This window comes from Phascolarctos cinereus, unplaced genomic scaffold (genome assembly GCF_003287225.1).
Source record: "Phascolarctos cinereus isolate Bilbo 61053 unplaced genomic scaffold, phaCin_HiC Scaffold_726;HRSCAF=1367, whole genome shotgun sequence".
Classification (NCBI taxonomy): Eukaryota; Metazoa; Chordata; class Mammalia; order Diprotodontia; family Phascolarctidae; genus Phascolarctos; species Phascolarctos cinereus.
The window spans coordinates 373,967,504-373,975,694 of NW_027556098.1; the positions used below are offsets into that span (position 1 = coordinate 373,967,504).

An 8,191-nucleotide genomic window follows, 5' to 3' on the forward strand; every position below is an offset into this window, starting at 1 on the left:
GACCGTGGCGCGTCCCGCTAGCCGACGTCTATGGTCGCGCTCTGGAGGGAGGAGCCGTGACCCCAGGAGATGAGCACGTGGGGAGTAAACAGAGGAGGCGGAGTCAGGTTCGGAGATAGCCACGCCCATTCATGTAAGCCACGCCCCCACTGGTTTGGCCCAGTTTTCCGACTGGCCGCTCAGCCCCATATCCCCCGCCCCGCCCCCGCCCCCGCCCCCGCCCAGCTGTCAGTAGCCGCTCGGATGGAGATTCTCCAGCCGCAGTTCCCGGCCTTTTAGTCTGGCTGAGCGTTTTACATTCATGTTCTCACATACGACAGTGGAACGACGACATGGCCAGGGACACGCCGGCCGCTCTGCCCACTCCCCGGATTGCGTCTTCGTCTGCTGACCGCTCGAATTGTTCCGTCCTTGTCTTCGGCTACGTTCGCTCAGCCCCGGCTCCTCTGGCCCCAAAAGCTTGCTCCTGTCCCCCGGCCCCGGTTCTGCGTAGATTCCGCCATTTTCTAGTAACCTTTGATTTCTTCCTCTTCCTCACCCCTCTGTCCAGGTGGTCACCAAACCACGACCTTTGTGACGCGGCCGTCCCCGCTCGCACCACCTCGTTTCAGGCACCTCTCACCTCCGTGGTCTTAGAGTCCCCTGCACTAGTGACTGTAGTGGCCTCCCAACTGGTTTCCCTGCTTCCAGCCCTTCCCTCCACCGGCATTCTAGAGCTGGAAAAGGGTCTAAAGAGAGCATTCGGTTAAAACCGGTCATTTTACAGACACGTCGTCGAGGATCGCTGGGGTCGAAACACGTCCACGGCCACGTGGGTAGCAACAGCAGGAACCAGAGCTCGAACCGAGGCTTCGACTCCACGACTCACACAGCGTAGTTCTCCAGGACGACCAGTGACATGGGGAGGGGGATGTCTTGACTTGCAAGTGAAATCCTCCCTCCCTCCCTCCCTCCCTCCCTCTCTCTTCTCCCTCTATCCACATGGAGAGTCACACCCTTACATGTTGGTGCTCTGTCCAAAGTATTCTGAATAGGGATTTTCATTGCTTATACTTCGAAAGATATCTTGGGCTTTGTGGCCAGATTTATTTTCCTTCCCTACTTTATCAATGTCCATCTTCTCCCACCCTACCCCCCCCAAAAAAAAAACCTGGGACAATTAAATTAACTCTTGTCTCATGAGGTTTTCATTTATGATTTCTTGAAATATAGCTCTGGGAAACCAGGCTTTGATAAAAAAATAAAGAATAAACCAACTCATTGGGACTCAAATGGAGCTACTTGACTATGCTTTTAAGCACAAATCACTCTGGCTGTCACTGATTAACCAATAATAGGTCTCAGCCCAAAGCTCCCTTTTGGATTTTGATGGCTCAGAGTGAGTGTAAATAGCAATTGTTTCTGTTCTGGCCAGAAACCTTGAGGGTCTTCCCCTCCCAGATCCATTCTGAGAAGGTAAACTAAACCATCTTTTGCCTCAATTCTTTTTTTTTTTGGTTAGGCAGTGGGATTAAGTGACTTGCCCAGGGTCACACAGCTAGTGTTACTTGACTGAGACTGGATTTGAACTCAGGTACTCCTGAATCCAGGGCCCATGCTCTATCCACTGCGCCATCTAGCTGCCCTTGCCTCAATTCTTACCTAGCTTTTAATCGCTGAGACAAACTGAGACCTTAAAAAGGCCAAGGTCTCCCACTGTATCCAGGGCCATCACCAGTCATCCTGATCTGTGTCTTGCCACTGGACTCCGAGGGTCTGGAGGGGAGAGTGAGGCTTTGCACAGCTCTGCCTGACTTAAATCCAATTTATTTGCAAGTCAAGACATCACTCTCCTGATGTCACAACAGTTCTGTCTCCACTACCTCAATCCTTCCTTCAAATTGTTACCTGTCCTTTGTTCTCAAAGATGATGCCGCGAAAGGAAAATGTGTTGGATTTAAGTGAGGGAGGGCTGTGCAAAGTCACTAGCTTCACTTTCTCAGCTCTCGAGCCATGTAGGTCCAGTGGCAGATACAGATCAGAATGACCGGAGATAGCCCTGGGTGCAGTGGGCGATCTCGGCCTTTGTAGAGTGAGGCAGCACCCATTTGGTGACTGAGGCTAGGTAAGAAATGGGGCAGAGAATGGTCTCTTTACCTAGTTAAAAAAATCAGTCTTTGAAGGGGAGACCCTTAGGGTTCTGGGCAAAACAGAAACAATTACTATTTACATTCACTCTGAGCCACGGAGGGCCCAAACAGCGATCAAGTGGGGCTGGAACTGGGACCTGTGTTGGCCAATCAATGAGAGCCTGAATGATCTGGGTTTGAAGCAAGGTCCTTAAGAAAAAAAAAGTTTCAGAGATCAAAATATACATTCCTTTGGGCAGAGCACCCGAGGGTAAGGGTATGACACCCTATGTGGACAGAGAAAAGGAAAGAAAGGAGCCATGTTGCCCAGCTGGCCATTTCCAGTCGGGCGCCCTCTGGGGCAGCTCCTCTTTCTGCTCCCAGAGGTGGTTGTTGTTTGTCCTTCATTTTAGAAGAGGACCATGACCTCAAGGAGGTGATGCTGTGACTTGCAAGTGAATTGGATTTAAGTGAGGGAGGACTGTACTCTTCTGGAACTGTCCTTCAAATCCCTGTCAAAATAAATCTTAATAACCTTCATTGGCCCAGTGGATAGAGTATTGGACTGGGAGTCAAGAAGATTCACGTTCAGATCTGACCTCAGACGTTTACTAGCTAGCTATGTGGCCCGGGGGTGAGTCAACCTGTTTGCCTCAGTTTCCCCATTCATAAAAATGTGGATGATACTTTGACTACTTATTTCACAGGGATGTAGGGAAAAAGTTTTGTAAGCCTCAGAGCACTACAGAATTGTGAGATCTTTTCAGTCCTAGTCCTCAAATACCTCAACCATCTATTCATTTGCTTATGTTCTCTACCAAAGAATGCCCTTTTCCCAGTTGGCCCAGTTGAATTGCTGCTTCTCCTCAGCACAATGCCATCTACATAGATGGTGTTCAATAAACGTTCCTTGTTGACCTGAATGAATCTAGAACCATTTTACTCTTTCTTGGTCCAGGTAGAGAGGACAGGGTTGTGCTTTTACACCCTTTCTTGAGTGATATATTTTAGGCTCTAGGATGTAACTGTAGGGATACCCCCATCCTTTCACTTTTCTGCCACTACCACTAGTCCAGGAGCTGTCACATCCTTGATCTGGGACCCCGTAACCCCACCTCAGGTGTCCCATAATACTCTGAGACTTGCTCTAGCCACAAGCTTTCGTGACATACCATCTCTTGTTCATCTTCATGAGTGCTATCTTGTCCCGAGTGTTCTGTGTCCCAAGGATATTTCCCTGCCTCTTCCGTCCTGACAGTGAACTTAGATCTACCCCCAGACACATCCTCAGCCTCAGAATTCCAAACCAAAGTTAAGATCCAATCATGAACTGACTTGGATTACAATCTCTTCATTTTACAGATGATATGGAGATCCAAATAAAATAATAAGAATTATTGTATTATTATGCAGTAATACAATGTAATATAATGTATAGTTATAATTATTATTTACATGGTGTTTTAAGGTTTGCAAAGTGCTTTAAATGATACTTCATTTGAACCCTGTGAGGTAGCTGCTATTATTATTCCTATTTTATGAATGAGGAAACTGAGGATCAGAGAGGTCAAGGAATTGCCCAGAGTCACACTAGTAGTAAGGGTCTGAGGCAAGATTCAAACCCAGATCTTCCTGACTTCAGAGTTCAGCACTCTATCCATTGGGATATCCTAGCAGCCTAGGAGAGGCAATGACTTTCCCAAGGTCATAAAAAATCACTGGCAAAGTCAGACCCAAACCTCCAGCTTCCTAATACATTCTCCATATTGAAGTTTCTGGGTTGCTATGTTTCTTTTGTTGTTTTGTTTTGTTTTTAGAATCCAGAGCAAGAACATTCCTGGAGAAAACTTTAGCCCCACTGGGGCAGGTGAGAGGTGAGCAGTGAATGATGCCCAGAAGACTAAAATTTGAGGACACAAACAAAGGAATATTTAATTCTGAAAACACAAACTGAAGCAATGCTGATGAGGAGGAAAGCAGGAAACTTGTGTCAAAAGAGAGGTGTGGAAAGTAGAAAACATCTTAGATCCTAACAGGAGATAGAAGCAAAGTCAAAGAGCAGAGGGAGCATGCACGCGGATGTGACTTAATTCTGGAAGAGCGCCAGAGACTGAAAGAGAGGAGTCAAGGAATGGGCCCACTCTTCAGGATGGAGGGGAAGATACCGGGTTATGCCACCATTAGAAAGCATCTCACCTTGCTTTGCTGCTTGCTTGCTGCTCGTCCTTGGTTATTGAAGAGGACCGTGACATCAGGAAAGTGATGCCACAACATGAAATGAATTGGATTTCACTGAGGGAGGGCTGTACAAAGTCACCAGCTTCACTCTCTCCTCCAGAGCCATCGGGATCCAGTGGCCAGATGTGGATCAGGACATCTGGAGATGGCCCAGGATGTGGTGGGAAGCCTTGGCCTTTTCAAGCTAAGGTCTTAGGTCTCAGTTTGACTGAGGCATCACCCATTCAGTGATTAAGGTTTAAGAAATGAGGCAGAGATTGGCCTCTTTACCTAATGAAATAAATAAATGAATGAATAAATAAATAGATAGATAAAAATAGATCTGAGGGAGGGGGAGAAAAATTTTAAACTCGAAAGTTTATGGAAGTGATTGTTGATAAATCAGAATAAATTAATTTAAAAAAAAAAAGATCTGAGAGGGAAAGACCCTCAGGATTTCTGGGCAAAACAGAAACAATTGTTGTTTACATTCTGAGATAATCAGGCCCAAATAGTGACCACGTGGGGATGGCTTGGGACTTATTGTTGGCCAATCAATGAAAGCCAGAGTGATTTGGGGTTAAAGCATGGTCCTTAAGAAAGAAAAAAAAAAGAAAATTCAGAGATTTACATTCCCTTTGGGCAGAGTACTGGCAGGTAAGGGTGTGATGCCCTATGTGGACCAAGGGAGAGAGAGAGAGAAAGCTCTCAAAGTCTTCTCAGAGGTCATCTCCACAACAGGCCTGTGAAGAAGGGACAGTCACATCAGTCTCCTGTATGAGCAATGTGAAACTCTGAGTGGTTAAGTTAATGCACTTACCCACGTGGCAAAGAATTGGAAATTGAGAGGATGTCTGTCCATCAGGGAATGGCTGAGCAAGTTGTGGTGTATGAATGTCATGGAATACTATTGTGCTCTAAGAAATGATGAGCAGGCCGACTTCAGAAAAACCTGGAGAGACTTGTATGGTCTGATGCTGAGTGAAGGGAGCAGAACCAGGAGAATGCTGTACACAGTAACAGCCACATTGTGCGATGACTAACGTTGACAGATTTAGCCCTTCTCAGCAATGCAAGGATCTAAGACGTCTCCAAAGGTCTCATGATGAAAAATACTATCCACACTGTGGGATGCGACTCAAATTACAAAACACTCTCAGAGGTATTTCAAGGAGGAACAGAAAGTTAATTTTTATTTTCTATTCTAGAGAATAGGGTGTCCCTCCACCAGTATGCTCTGATGAGGGGAGACAAATTACAGAAACAGAGGCCAGATTAAATAACCCTAACGGGTAAATTCCCCCCTCCCACCAACTGGCCAATGTTTGGCTCACAATACCATAGAAACTGAAAACAAAATAAACAATACACATATCTATATTTCTTAGTGAGTGGGATTGAGACCACCTACCCAAATAAAAATTCAGAGGTTTCTCTCAGTAGAAACAGAAGTTTTAGTCTAGCAAGTCTAGTGCGAGAATTGGGCATCACCTACCCAGGGCAACCTGGAGTAGGGAGGCAGGCTCCAAGCAGCAAACAAGCAGTTATATACCCTTAGACAAACAACTCCCCCTCCCACTCGTTTACCTGAATCTCTTTATCCCCATTGGCTGAGGTAAGAGACAAACAACTTTACCCAGGATTTAAGAGATACATTTTACCCAAAACAAGCTTGGAAGCTAGCGGATTGCCTCATTTGGCAAAGATAAGGCTGGGGTAGTGGTTACAAAACAAGGGAGGGGGGTGGGCAGCTGGTGTAGGACTTTATTTCCCTAAAAACATAAAATTTACAGGAAAGTGAAACTTAGGCCCAACTCATGCTAAAGCCTTACTACATTTTTGGAGCATAACTTCCATTTTATATGAGAAACTTTCAGTTGTCCCACACTTTAGTTTGCTGAAATAATACCAAAGAAGCAATTAAAAATGTGCAGTCAAGCTAGATGCTATGCTATATAGCCAGGTCACTGTGACTGAAATATAGCAACAGATGTAACAACAAAATACAGGGGGGTTTTGAGGGTTTCAGGCTTGGAAAACTTTAACTGAACAATGACATAGAAGTTGGGGGGGGTGTTACTTGGGGCTGGATTCCCGTAAATCAGGTGATTTCTAGTAAATTGAAACTTAGGCCTGTTGGGCTACTATGCCTGCCTTGAGTCTCGATACAATTTCTATTTATTCTTCTAAGAAGTCTTCACAGGACCCATCATCCCACTCAACAAGAACCATTGACCCTCCTGAGGAGGCTTCACTTCTGAGAGTTCATCTCTCACAACATCCAAATGAGTGGGATGTCCCAGTGAAGACTTCTCAGTATAACTAAAGTTTGGGATAAGACTATCCTAAATCTGGTAATAAGTTCAGGAGGTAGGATAGGGTTAAGTATAGATTTCTGTAAGTTCTTTTTTTTCTAGTGCCATATCAGTGGTTAAAGTCTGAAACATCCCTTCTGCATTTTGTAAGCTATATTTCTGTCATGGTGACCTGGCTAACGTCTAGCTTGACTGCACGTTTTTAATTGCTTCTTTGACATTATCTCAGCAAACTAAGAAATATAGAGATGTATACTATGTCCTTTGTTCTATGGTAGAGTTTCTCATAATGGACAGTTGGTGGGAGGGGGGATTTGCCCATTAGGGCTATTTAATCTGGTTCTTTGTCTCTGTGTCTGTCTTGCCTCATCAGAGCATACTGGTGGAGGGACACCCAAATCTCAAGATATGAAATGATAAATTAACTTTCTGTTTCTCCTTGAATACCCCTGTGTTTTGTTTTTTGAGTGGCATCCCACACACAAAGAAAGAACTATGGAGTTTAAATGCAGACAGAAGCATACTATTTGCTCCTTTTTTCCTTCTGTTTTGTCTTGTTTCCTCTTTCTGGTGGTTCCACCTATTGGTTCTAATTCTTACCTACAGTATCACTAATGTGAAAATATGTTTAATAGGAATGTATATGTATAGCCTATATCAGATTGTGCACTGTCTTGGGCAGGGAGGTAGGGAGGGAGGGGGAGAAAAATTTAAAACTTTATGGAAGTGATTGTTGATAAATCAAAATAAATTAATTTAAAAAATGGAAAAAAATTAACTTATCCATGGCCACACGACTGGCAAGTGTCAGGGACAGGTTTGGGCCTTATTTTTCCTGACTCTAATCACTATACTGTATTCAAAAGAAGATAACTAACTCAATTTTTCTCATTTTGCCTACTGTCTCTGCCAAGGAAAATTATAACTGGACTGCAAAGGGCAGAACAAAAATGGCTCATTAGGGAACTGAAACACAAGATAAAGAAGTAAATAATAAGAAAAGACTCAGCAGCTCTTGTCAGTTCAAGTTTTCAGGTCCCAGGGAACCACATTTTGTTAGCCCCGGAAGGCCGAAGTTGTAGAGGCAGAGCTCAACTTGATGCAACAACTTGCCAGCAATGAGAACTCTCCCAAATCGAGTCTTTGAGGTCTTTGTTTGAGGTCTGCTGTTAAAGGCCAGATAAGCACCAGTCCAGGGAGAGGTTGGACTAGGTGGCTTGTGAGTTCCTTTCCAATTCTAAAATTCTGTGGGAGCCAAGTTCTGATTGTGAAAAGAGGCCTTCTCTTCAGTACAATGCCCTCCAGGAACTGCCACTTAAAATGTTTTTATCTCCTTCCTAAAATGGAACACCACACCCTTCCTCTCCACAGGGATGGAGTCACTGCTGGGAAGAACCTGATGTCATGTTGTACAAACACTACAAATTTGGAGCCAGAAGACTTAGGTACAATTTCTGTTCTCTTTATGTTTGTTACCACCCTTCTTTTCCTCATTAGTAAAATGAAGGGGTCCAATTAGAGGATCTTGAAGGCTCTTTTGAGCCTATGAAA

The 8,191-nt window shown here is 44.5% G+C and overlaps 2 long non-coding RNA genes across 2 annotated transcripts; both read left to right on the forward strand.

Moving 5' to 3' along the window:
* The first annotated feature begins 50 nt into the window (after positions 1-50).
* LOC144454194 (uncharacterized) lies at positions 51-7,522 on the forward strand. Its single transcript, XR_013482506.1, has 2 exons — positions 51-133; positions 3,926-7,522. It is a non-coding gene; the product is annotated as an uncharacterized LOC144454194 (long non-coding RNA).
* Positions 249-1,272, forward strand: LOC144454193 (uncharacterized). The gene is made up of 2 exons (XR_013482504.1): positions 249-509; positions 767-1,272. It is a non-coding gene; the product is annotated as an uncharacterized LOC144454193 (long non-coding RNA).
* Positions 7,523-8,191: the final 669 nt, after the last annotated feature.